Raw genomic sequence first — 14,077 nt, forward strand, 5'->3', positions numbered from 1 at the left:
CTGCTTATGTATGCATTTTCCGTATTGCAATATAAATAGAGCATGGCCCCCACATCCTAAATTGGGCCCCCAGGCCACGATGTTTGACGGGCCCCCCAACTTATCGCTAATATTCTACATTAGTGTTCTCCAAATGGTATTCAGTAAAATTATTTCATGTATTTTTAGTGATTTTATGTATTTCTAAATAAATCCACTTGAATTATTGAGCTATTAGCACTCGGCATCGTATTATAAAGCACTGATCGAAACCCCCTTTTGTGATATCCAAGTAACATACGACCCTTCACCATATTGGATAGTCATTTTCATTAGTCAGGAAATCAATCAGGAAATAAAATACTGCCCGTGAAATAGCGCCGCATGCGACTTTTTTTGCTGTTAGAGAGAATTTGTGGTGAATATTTATCTCATTTAACTGGTCAAGCCACCATGCCGCCCCCCCCCCCCCCCTAAGCTAGAGCCCCCAGGCTAAAGCCCTGTCAGCCCCCCCTCCCTTTGTGGAGGCCATGTAGTAGAGTCAACCACGATGAGCCCATGAGCAGGACGTTTACAAAAGTCCACTAATAAGTCAAGGGATATTTTCTGATTTTTGGTGGTTCTTTAATTGAATAACTTATAATGCACTGGGACGCAGTGAAATTGGCAAAAATAACTTGCGTGAAATAAAGCACCAAACTATACTAATATTTAGTTTACACAAGATAAAGGAAAGGGAATTAATTAATTTCACAGAATTAGCAAGAAAGGGTGAAGGGTTGTAATCAGCTATTCCAATCGTCACGCCATTCATTGGTACCTATGTGTTAACTTGGAAACAAAATTTTGCTGCAGTTGCTTACTCAGCGAAATTTAACATGACGAAACGTTCTATTTCTGACCTATAAAGGGTTAACTGAGGGCTAAAATATGCTTTCGCCATAGCGTTTTTCACTAACTACGGCTAGGGATTGCAATACCGAATGAAAATACCAATACGGGTATTTCGGTATTTATGGAACGGTGGTTGCTCTAAGATTATGAAAACGTAAACAACGAATCAGTAAAAATATGTGGAATTTCAATATAAGATAACCAACGTTGTTTTTCGTTTCTTTGCAGTGACGTCCCCAGACAAAATGCCGCCACTGGGCAGCGCTAAAATGCCGCCCCATTTTTTATACAGATTTTTTATCATCCGTGAGCGTATCATTTCCGGTCACCAAAGACGTCGAAGGACAACGGAAGTAAACCAGACATCGCGAACCCGACAAAATAATAAAATTAAAGTACTGTTAAATCTTTTATATTAATTAATACATTTTGTTTCCAACCAGTGAGCTGATTTTTTTAATAGAAAGATATTTTCGTTATTACTAAGTTTAGGTACTTAGCTATTTCTATATAATATAACAAATGATTCTCCTCGATTTGCCGCCCTTCGAGTAACTGTCGCCCCCAAGCGACGCTCAATCTGCCTATCCCCACGGGACGTCACTGTTTCTTTGCAATGGTCACATCGATATTGCCAAACAATAACATTGTGTTGCACTACAAAAATAACGTTTAATAAAATAGATTGGAATATTATCCCCGTTTACACGTGCATGGACTGTTGACAGTACGTATTATCGCGTCCATAACAAGAAAATGCACGTGTAAATATGTATTATCACGCAAGTTGCGAGATTGCATGCATTCTGAATTTTAACGAGACAGTTGGGACTTGTTCGATATCTGCGCCTGCGCAGTAGAACGATAGTGGCGAACATGCCGGCAAAAAATAGAACTACACCGCGAAGACTCATTTTGAGGTTGACCGATTTTCACGACCTGTCAAATAATATCTAATATAAAATGACAACATCGCATCTCGCTTATGAGATTGGCGAGACAGTCAGCACTTTTACGTGTTAGCAGTTATTATCGCGATAGTTTAAAATAAGTACACACTATTGCTGCAAATAAATCCATTCACGTATACAGGCGCTATTATAATCTTTAAAATTTTGATTCAGTAGTTTATCAGTGCATATTTCTTTTTTATAGTGCAGCAACCATAAAATTTGTTTAATTAGTTAAATGAACAGTAAAATAAATCATTACTCTTCTTCCGTGAAACATAAGTAATTTTTTTCTCACTATAATATGCATTTTTATATTTTGGTTTATATATGTATCTCAGTATTATTTGCTACGCGGAATTCTAATCTACCATGATAGTGTAACAACATCACACATTTACATCACTCAAAAGTCAAAATGTTAAGATTCGATTTTTTTCAAAAATATATATAATTAGCTGCAGTACTCGGCTTCGCCCGAGGTCACTTCGTTGATCGATATCATTTTCATATACCTATGTTCAATATCAAAATAACTGTTTCTAATCGTAAAATCACATATGATGTGATGTGTGAAACATGGACCCTAAGTAAAAGAGAGATCCAGAAAATTAGAGTAACACAACGCGGTATGGAGAAGTGCATGCTGGGCATAATGCGAAAGGACAAAAAGAGGAATGAGTGGATTAGGAAACATAGAAGGGTTTGTGATGTAATAAAGTTCCCCAAGAACCTTAAATGGAAACAGTGACGTCCCTAGACAAAATGGCGCCCCTAGGCAGCGCCAAAATGCCACAACATTTTTTATACAGTAATTTTTTATCATCTTTTCATGACTCCATTATCTAAGAAATGTGTTGTATGGATACATTACTAACAAAATATATATACCACAACATCTTGAATGCCATCTCTACTTCAATAGACAATATTGCGATTCCACAGTTTATACGGCAGATACATTTAAAAATACACCTGACAACTCTCAAAACTCGCAAATGACTGGCAAAAATATTAGGATAAATTAATTAGGTAAGTATGTACGAGTACCTACCTATAATTCAAATATAACTCGTAAATCTGCACGTGTTATTGCTGGTCATCAAAGACGTGATGTCCAAAAACAACGGAAGTAAACTAGACATCGCGAATCCAACAAAAAATTACAGTCCTGTTAAACATTTTATGTTAATTAATACATTTTGTTTCCAACCAGTGAGCTGTATTTTTTAATGGAAAGGCATTTCCGTTATTACTAAGATTAGGTACCTATTTTTATATATCTAATGATTCTCCTCGATTTTCCGCCCTTCGAGTAACTTCCGCCGCCAAGCGACGCTCAATCTGCCTACCCTCATGGGACGTCACTGAATGGAAATGGGCTCGAAGAAAGGACAATCGTTGGATAAATCTAATCAACCAGTGGTAGATAAGATGTACAAAACGTTAGCAATGTAGACCTAGAGGCCGCTGGATCGATGAAATGATTAAGTTCTGTGGAAGTACGTGGTAACGCAACGCACAGGACCGAGAGAAGTGGAATCAGCTTGGAGAGGCATTCATCCAGCAGTGGATAGATTCAGCTGATGATGAATCGTACAATACGTGAAAATGAAAATAATTCTGACAGTAGTAAACGTCAAAAAATACAACACTAAATCAGAAGCTAGGAGATATAAAGATAAGCTTCCTTTATTTTAATGTGGCAAAGATTGAAATTTCGAATAAACAAAATAAACAACCTTCTTTATATAGATAAATTACGCGCGCAAAATATTTCTAGAATAAGACAAGCGACTTTTCAGAGGTCGGACAAGTCCAAGATTTACTCATAGCAGGGCGTTAGAATCTATTTATAGCCACGAGGCTAACAATAACTTTGGTAAATCTTGCTATTATAATTTGACCGCAATATGAAACAACAGATTAATCGAGAAAAAAGATTATATTTATGTTTATCACATAAATGTATTGAAATGGCTATCGGTTATAAGGAATTAATTGATACCAACCTTACTTTAATATACTAAAACCGATAGCCAACATTATAACGCAATACGATAAGCATTTCATGTAACAACTACTAGTTAAAATTGTCGCAATTTAATAATATGCCTGTAGTTTAATTGGAAAAGAATACTGGCGCGAATCCAGCAGATACAGGTTCAAATCCCGTCGGATGTCGTATTATTTTCTAAAAAAGATTTTTTCTAGTAGTTTACAAATTATGTATGTTAATAATATGTAGTTTAGAAAAATTAACCAACAACATCTTCAATTTGTATTCTTTGTTCAATATAAACAAAATACATAAGTGTGACTGACAAAGTGTGTATTATATTTGTCAGATCTCCACAATCTACTTCCACTCTTTGCCACTGGGTTATACATATATCAGACATATTATAATAAGTATATTAGTGTAGTTAGTTCTTCTGTATAATTTAATTTATTTGTACATGTATTGTTATAGCTATCTATGTATTTTTGTAACTTCTGGCGCGAATCCGGTAGATACAGGTTCAAGTCCCGTCGGGTGTCGTATTTTTTCTACAATATGATTTTTTTCTAGTGTGTATATGCATGAGATGTTTTCAAATTATGTATATTCAATATATAGAATGTTACCTACATTCTCAAATCTTGTGTCTTCGTTGAATAAAGAAAATAATTTATTAAAAAATATATATTATACTTAACATCATGGTCCCCACAAGGGGGGGGCTGACAGGGCTCTAGCCTGGGGGCCCGGGCTCAGGAGAGGCCCGGCGAGGCGAGTCGGCCAGATAAGTGAGATTGATTTAATAGTAAAAATTTATTATTTTCTATTTTCCTTCAGTAATATTATTATTTAAAATTACTATTTTGTACGATAGATACAATTTTTAATTGTGTATCAATACTCGACATCTCCGCAATTCAAATGGATATATTAAAACATACAATAAAACATTAAATATACTTACTTACACATTAATTTTTCCGCGTACACCATTTTTTTGGAAAGCGCTACTATAGAGCATCGCACTGCCTTTATCCTTATAGATAGGTAGGGGGGCCCGCCAAAGATCCTAGACTGGGGGCCCGCTTCACGATGTGGGGACCATGCTTAACATACTATATATTTAGGCCCAAGAGACAAGGTTGTGTCTGGAGTTATATTGAAATGCAATAATTATTTAAATATATTATGGAACCACAACGGTATACAATATAATATCGTAGTTTTTTTTACCTCGTTCTCTGAAGTCGATATTATAATGAAATGGAGTGCATTTTGTCCACGAAACCATGTCAGTGTGTATAGAACCTAGATAATTAATGACAACTCCCCTTATTCAGACCATAACGCTTCAAAATTACAAATCGATACCACGTGTATTTTAATATTACATAGCCTACGTACTACAAATTGATTTTCCCCTTAATTGAAGGAGTCAATAGAATGAAGGCAAACTAACTATTATTATCGTTTAATTAATGAAATGTTGGCTATCGATGAACATTTTGGCAAGGTTTGCAAAAATAGATAAGTTCTCAAACTATAAATTATTTCAATCACAGTAACATATAAGTAATACGTTTTAATGATTTGATGTCTATAAATTCGTGTCCGGGCCGTATTACACTTCACCGTAAAATATTGTATCGGAAATATATGCCCGTATATTAACTCATTTAGTGCTAACACCGCGACTGGCGCGTTTGGAGTCGTTGGCCATTAGAATTCAGGGCTCGAAATGGACCGGAGCGCACCGGAGCACCGTTCCTGTTCGTGGAATCGGTAAAATTATCACTCTGTCTAGCGGACAAATTAATTTGACCGTCAAGTTAGACATGCCATATAATAGAAAATCTATCACACTTATTATTATGAATACGCATAAAATTTGATAACTATGTAAATGTCTTCGGAAACCCGTAGAGCGCTCCGGTTCGTTAAATTTTCCATGTAGAGCGCTGCATAAGATACGTATAATTAACGTGTTATTTAAATGCGGTAATTAAAAGGTTAGCAATGATTGTGTGCAAGACCGTCCAACCTCTTTGGGTCGTATAGTACTGACATAAAATTCATGTCTAAATAAAACACGGTTCTTGTCGGTTTAAACTTGACAGTTTACAAGAAGCCAGCACCAAACAAATTTTGAAAATAGCTGATATATTGGATTATTTGTTAGGTTAGGTTAGGTTTTCATTCTTAAATTCATGAATTTTACCAAAATCAACTATGAAAATTGAATTAATGTTCATATTGAATCTAATAGAATTGGAGACCGTGTAGTATACGGTCATCTCTTTCCGATAAGAAAGCTCACGGCGAACTGTGCCACGGTGAAATGTTTTACGTACAACTTACATGTAACCCTATTAATAATGAGCATTTTCTGTTATCACATTAATGATCAATCATAATTTTCAAATGTCAATTTTAGGTGGAAATCAAAATACATCTCAACATTATGTAGTAGGTATGTATTATAATTCCCATGGCCCCCACACTCTGAAGTGGGTCCCCAGGCCAGGATCTTAGGTAGGCCTCCCTATCTATCACTAAGATTAAAGGCAGTATAGCGCTCTCCAGTAACGTTTTCCAAATAATGGTGTTCAAGGTAAAATTAAGCGATTTATAGTACTTATTTTTAACATTCAAATAATGGAATTGTCGAGTATTGTCACACTTCAAGAATTGAATCGCATAACTACATGTTTTAAAACCATAATCAAAATAATTACAAGATAAAAAGAACTTTTTATATACAACGTTTTTAAATCTTCTGTTGAATCATATAAACTTGACAATTCTATGTATTAATAAATACTTTTTTTTTGTACTTGATAGAAATACTGAATAAATATTATAGAATACTGAAATGTCAGTAGTAAATATTACTTTTAACGATTTTTTTCCGAAACATACAAAACAGAATTAACTGAATATGAATTCAATTCTGCTTAAAGATGGTCAAAAATAATAAAAGAATGCATTGTCGTCGTGTTCTGATATATTCTAAAAGTTTCTAGCTAGTCGGGAAGTTAGTTAAAAATCTTCAATCGTCCAATACAAATCTTGGACAAACAATAAAAAATGTACTGGACACACAAGAAAAAAATTGTACCGGACAAACAAGAATACGATCTAATAAAAACGTGGTAAAATTAACATTTATGAATTATTGAATACTTACAAAAAATAATTTATTGATACACATTTCATATAATATGTACTTAGCTTAGCTATCATTAGACCCTTCATCCATTGTCAACCACCCACCAGCAACCACGATGCTTGATAAAGAAAATCAGCGTTTACGCACATGATTGCTGCATGCAGCCATGGTTCTCGGAGACCAGTCGACCAGTGCTTAGGCTTAGACAAGGCCAAGTCATATTAATGCATTCTGTGAAGTTATGTAAGTATATAAATGTAATTTAATTATTTTGAACAGACAATTTACTTAGAACACTATATTTAATTAGTTGTCATTACATGAATAAATAGATTTTTATCTTTAAAATAATTGGTTGTAGCTGTAAGAATATATAAGTATATGTTGTAGGTATGTATCAGTTGAGAATGTCTCATTGAAGCGGACGATTCCGGTTTTAATCGTTATTAAATTATGTAAAATAACTATTAGTTACATGTTTTATTTTATTTTTAATATGTATCTGCAGTGTACATTTAAACTTTAATAATATTAAATAAACCACAGAACAATGTTATCACTTGGAAGCATTTGAAATGCGGTTGCATCTAAGAATGTTGCATATTACATGGCAGAACCGTAACAAATTGTTTTAGCTACCGGGGCAGTAATAGAACATGCGCCCTTTACATAATACAAACTATTAAACAATTATTATGATTAAAGAATTTTAATAATATACCCCTAAAATAATCTGTCAAAAACCAAAAATCCCCGATTTTTTTGTTAGTATTAAAATTATAGAAATTTTTATATGTATAGGTATTTGCTGATATATAGCGAAACATGGCCATTGTTATTAAAGTACATATTATTTGGTGACACCTAAAGATCAAAAAGACTGCACCGAAGATCCTAAATAGTCCAACCACAGAATAGATTAATAATCTAGCAATGTGAAAGACGGTTGAAATGGACCAAGGTTTTGAGCCGGGCTATCGGTACTATTTTATAGAAGTCAGGCCAAACACCCAAATGACACATAGCGCGCCGATTGCTCTCAAATATTGAATGCTCGTTTCATTTACGTGACTAACTTTTATACATATTATTATGATACAGATGAAACTAGAAAAAATAATATATTCTTTAATACGTGTTTAAGTGTATTCCATATTTATCCACACTCGAGATCTGTAACCTGTTATACCACACACGGTAGGGTAGACGAGTTCTCATTAATTTCGTGTTCTCTGAGACTGAGACAAACAAGGCACGGTAGGTAATGCATCCAACTACTTGGACGGACGACATCGAACAGCGCGTGTGGAGACACAATAATTCTTCTGTCCTCCTTTTAAAATTCAATTAAACCCTGCGAAAACCAAGCGATAATAAATAATTGTCAAAAAATACTCGTCTATCTATAAAATATCTAAAATTATGACATGAAATCATACAAATTTTGAATATTTTATAGATAAAATAATATTTTTTTATAAATACTCTGACCAACAACATATGTAAAATGTATTCTTAATTCAACGAAAACAAATAAGTATTAATGAAAATGTGTGCATAATTTTGTCGCATCGCCCAAAGCATACTAAAACTATTATGGTTAGGTTGGGTAGGGCTTAATTGATCTTTTAAATTAACCAACACTGTCTATAAATAAATTGTATTCTTGGTGCAATAAAAACAAATACGTATGACAGGCAAAGTTTAATGTGCACTATTTATGTCGGATCTCAACAGCCTACCTCCACCCTTCGCCACTGCTGTCTACTCTCAAACATGACACGAGAAAATTATTAAATTGGTCTGCAGCTATAAGATGAACAAATAATATTAATGAAGTTATTATGCCAATTAATGAAGAAGAAGATAAAAATTCTGGGATGCACATGTGAAGGTGATGCGCAAAAATAGGTCCTATGCACGCATTATGGTGGACGGAAGACCAGTTGATAGTCGTCCCAAAATATGGATAGCTAGTTAAACAGGCCTCATAATAAGGCATCGGCGAAGGGTGGAGATAGGCTGTGAAGATTCGACATAAATAGAGTACACTACACTTTGTCAGTCATACTTATTTGCTGTCATTAAACTAAGAATACAAAAATTGATTAGTTTTTAAAATTCGATTAAACCGTAACTAGAACAAACCATAATAGTAGAAGTATCCTGTGAAGATCCAAATAAAATAATACACACTGTTTCAGCCATACTTATTTTGTTTTCATTGGCCTAAGAATACCAATTGCAGGTGGTTTTTTTTTTTAATTCGACTAAACCCTGCATAACCAAACCATAATAGATAAAAATATTATTCTATCTATAAAATATCTAAAGTTATGTATGGCATAATTTTAAATATTTAATAGATAGAAGAAAACTTTCTATCTAATTAAAATAAGCAAGGTTTAATTGGATTTTAATAACTAATCAAAACCATCTACAATTTGAATTCTTAGTTCAATGAAAATAAATAAGTATGACTATTAAAGTTTAGTGTGCACTATTTATGTTGTATCTCCACAGCCTACCTCCACCCTTTACTGCTGTTAGCGGGATATAAACTATACTTAATATCTCAAGGTGGATTTAGATATTATGTTTATAAACTTTGGCACATTTATAATATTATGTAGTATTATGTTATATGTTGTAATAATAATTTCGTTACACCTATGTATTATTATTGTTCATGTCTCTCAGATTGAAGTGGATTTCACTTGAGAGTGCTAATCGATGACTTAATGGTCTGTTAATGTGTTTGTTTAAAATATACCAGTTTGTTTGTCGATTTAAAACTCCCAAAATAACAGAAACACTGTAAAATTAAACACGTGATATCATTCAGTTGAACAAGATACTAACTTACCGTCCGGTGCAGTGGTAATTATCGGTTTTATCTTATCACTAATTATTAACTGTACAGTGTGGCCAAAAGGTTGATGCTCCGGCACGCTTCGGAAAGACAATGTAAAATTCAATAGTCATGTTGCTAACGTAATTGTTATATTTTCCAAGTGGCCGCCCGATTTTTGTGACACCCGTGTAAACATAGTGTCACTAAGGAGACATAATCGATATATAAGATTCCTCCACTGTCAACTTGACATTCAAAATTGTAAACACGGCGAGCCCAACATGGCAATAGAAGAAAACAAGAGAAGGCTAGTGACGGAAAACAAAACAGTGTCGCCTAGTAATAAAAAAAACAGAAATCAAACAACAATCGTCGATACATTTTTTTAAATAACATAAATAAGTAACCTCTTCATATAATCAAATTATTAGTAGTGTTTTGTATAAATATTAAAAATCCCGCACTATATATGTTTAAACACGATTTGTTTTGTCACACCGCTCGTAGGAAAGCTTCGAATTGTACTGAATTTTCCTCGACGCGGACTTTTCCATGTTGGTTGTTTATAGTAAAAGACTTTTCCCGGTTGCCATGACGATTAAAAGGCGGGCAATACGAAGGTGCTATCAGGAAATTGGAACTTGAGGTATGGTGAAAATGAAACTAGCTAAAGTGAAAATGGGGCTTTTATTTTCAAGGTTGTTGAGATTAGGTTTGTATGAAAATCTGGGTGAAAGGTTTTTACGTGAATTATGTTTTTTTTTCAACATGAACGAAAACAGTATTAGTCATTAAATGCTGTTTCTTATCGTAGTCCGTAACATAAACGACTCAAGTAAGTCGTGCTGTTTACCACACTTGAAAGGATTTTAGAAAAGAAAAATTATATACTGTGTGTTATCTGGAAAATATCCAGGTTAATTGGTTAATATTATTTGTCCTACTTACCTATACGATGCATTATAATCGTTACCATTATGCACAAATGTGGCTAATGCAACCACATATTGGCATTTTATTGATTTTCGAATTTACGTAGTATTTTATAATTTTTGTCATCATGTTATGGAGTCGTCACAGGTATATTCACATCATCATCAGCAGCGGATCAATCCACTGCTGGATGAAGGCCTCCCCAAGGTTCTTCCAACTCTCTCGGTCCTGTGTCTTTCGCTGCCACGTATTTCCGCCAAAATTTACCAGTTCGTCAATCCAGCGGCTTTTAAGGCGACCCTGTGGCCGTTTCGTGCCCCTTGGGTACCACTGGATGACGGCATTTGTCCAGCGGCCGTCCTTTCGGCGAGCAATGTGCCCCGCCTATCTCCATTTCAGCTGTTTGGCAACGTCTATCACATCGCGTACTCATTCATTTCTCTAACTGTCCTTTCGCGTGATGGCCAACATACACCTCTCCTCGCCTTGCTGTGCGACTCTTAGCTTTTGGATATCTCTCGTGTTGAGGGTCCACGTCTCGCAGCCATACGTGAGCACGGGTAGCACACATTGGTTGAACACCTTGCGCTTAAGACATAATGGTAGGTCACTCTTGAAGATACTATTCAGACGTCCGAAAGCACTCCATCCCAGCTTTGTTCTTCGAACAATTTCATCGTGCATACTTCCGTCTATGGGTACCTGCTGTCCGAGATAGACGTAGCTGCTGACTTGCTCGAGTTGGGTGCCATTAATACAGATAATCGCACGGTCCGAAAAACAGTTCCTCATCACTTTTGTCTTTGAGACATTTATCTTTAGGCCGACCGTTTGACTGACATCCGCGAGGTCTTGCATTCTACCTTGGAGGTCTTTCGGGCTTGTGAGAGTATAACAATATCATCTGCAAAGCGCAGGTGACTGAGGTGCTCCCTATTAATTGGAACACCTTTTTTCTCCCAATCAAGTTTCCTGAATAAGTCCTCAAGAGTAGCGGTGAATAGTTTAGGCTAAATGGTATCACCTTGCCGGACACCTTTGATAATGGGGAATTTACACGACCGTTTGTGGAGTTTCACGCATGCTGTGGCATCACTGTATATACTGTTCGATATGTTTATGTAGCGTCTGGAAGTTCCTTGGTTGCTAAGGGCGTCTATTCACATAATGAGACTATATTTATGTTCATGGCCCCCACATCTTGAAGCGGGCCCCCGGGTCAGGATCTTAGGCGGGTCCACATACATATCGCTAAGATTAAGGGCAGTGTGATGGTCTACATTAGTGTTTCCCAAATTCTACACGGAAATTATCATTTAAATATTATATCAATCATCGTATCACATCAAATTTCAACGCACAACCACATTTTTAAAATATTCAATAGCCTTGAAATAAAGTAGCGACTTTTTTTTACTATTAGTGTAAATTTTTTTGTATGTGTTCATCTCACTTAGCTGGTTGACCCACCACGCTGGGCCCCTCCTATGTCCGGGCCACCAGACTAGAGCCCTGTCAGACCCCCCCTTTTGGGGCTCATGTATATTTTTATCGACGTACGAATTATTTCCTTGTGATAACAAAAACTAAAGGAATTCCTCATGCGTAAGGCGCAGGACTTTGGGTTCGATTCCCAGCGAGGTCACAATATAGTTAAGTAGATATGTGATTTTCTCAAAGGCTGGGTGTTTGTGATTGTTTTAGTTCATGACCTTTTGTAATGTTGTTGACAATAATAGGTAGGTATATTATACTTAGCCATATTATATATTATAACATTTCAAAAATAGAATAAACGTTTTCTTCTGAGTCAATTCAATTATAGTCCACCCGATGGTATTTTAAAACATTTATTATTTTCTAAGCTTTCATAGACTCATCATTGTTGCCATCTTTTTGTCACCGGTCCAATAGATTATAGTATTTCCCCAAAAATTATAGTACGCCTTTTCATGTGTACAGGATTTTTAGTTATCACCAAAATTGAGAATTTGCGAAATTCCGATGTCTTTTTTATTTAGGTAACTCCTCTGACCAAAAATTCTTACCGGCGAATTCAATAAATTTCATTTAAAACTAAAGATAAGTCAAAGGCTTTTTTACCTCTTTTTTTCTTGGTTCACCAAATTTGATTTAAAGTACTTTGTACCAATTTATAGTAGGTACGAAAATATCGAAGCATTAGTAGGTACTTTTTGCGATATTAAAAATTATAGTATTTTGGACGTACTATACCGTTTTAATATCGTACATATTACGCGACCAACATTATAGTGCAAATACTATAATTATAGTACGATTAATTGGAATACGATTACAAATACTATAATTATATTACGATTGATACGATTAACACTGAGAATCATATTATTTAATGACCCTTATAATATACTATCAAGTACCTACCTATTAATTTACCGGTTTATTTATTTACAGTCTATTAATGATGCTGTCGACCGTGCGGTTAACCTAATTTTTCCATGTTTCAAACAGTCACCAACTTTTTTATATGAGTGGTTTATAAACCAAGTCTCTTCATTCTGGTTAGTTTTGAGTAAACTAGGTTCAAACATAATATTTCAGTATTTCTAATTCTGTAAGGGTATGATTGCAATTCTGAAGTGTTAGTAAGTTCAAGTTAGTGTTGAGTAAGTTTAAGTAAGTTACAACAAAAAATCTTGGAGCGATCCGTGACGTCGGTTAGTAATTAAAGTAATACTTACTTTGGTTTAAAATACAAAAGCCGATCGCCATTAGTAGCTCAATTTAGAAAACACTTCAGAGAGCTTCATTTGTCGCAATTAAGTATGAGACTTTTAGCATAGTAGTATACCTACGTGCATAGGTGCGATACCCGAGAGATGCAGGTTCAATTCCTGCGGGTTGTCTTACTTTTTTTAAAAAGATTTTTTGTACTGGTTATAATATAAATGTTCTCAGAAGTGTTTTCAAAATTATGTATATTCAATAAATGGAATGTTACATTCTTAAATCTTGTGAATTATTCGTTGAATAAATAAACAGTTATTATTTTCTAACATTGTTTTTACTAGAAAAATATTCTAGAAGAATGTATTATACAGAACTAAACTTAATTTAGTTAAAGCTATCTAGCCAAAGATGGACACAAGTTAAATATTGTAAATAAAGTTAATAATTCATTTTATTGTTAAGGGTAAGTTATACCTATTATACAAAAGGCTAACATGTTGATTTTCATGCGAAACTAGTTTATTATTCTATCTTTTTATGAGAATTTTTCAGCTGTCAAAAACGCTAGATTTTAACGCATTCGA

General features: G+C 34.7%; 1 protein-coding gene across 1 annotated transcript in view; it reads right to left on the bottom strand.

The window, feature by feature from the left end:
• The window catches only part of LOC147071097 (uncharacterized), a 95,756-nt gene extending 85,382 nt beyond the window's left edge, over positions 1 to 10,374 (bottom strand). The window contains exon 1 of the mRNA XM_085948526.1: positions 10,256 to 10,374. The gene's annotated coding sequence lies outside the window, so the exon portion shown is untranslated. The remainder of the gene's footprint in view (positions 1 to 10,255) is intronic.
• Between the last annotated feature and the right edge of the window lie 3,703 nt (positions 10,375 to 14,077).

The sequence above is a fragment of the Rhyacophila brunnea genome, unplaced genomic scaffold (genome assembly GCF_057557595.1).
Source record: "Rhyacophila brunnea isolate RB1 unplaced genomic scaffold, BYU_Rbru_1.0 scaffold_20, whole genome shotgun sequence".
NCBI lineage: Eukaryota > Metazoa > Arthropoda > Insecta > Trichoptera > Rhyacophilidae > Rhyacophila > Rhyacophila brunnea.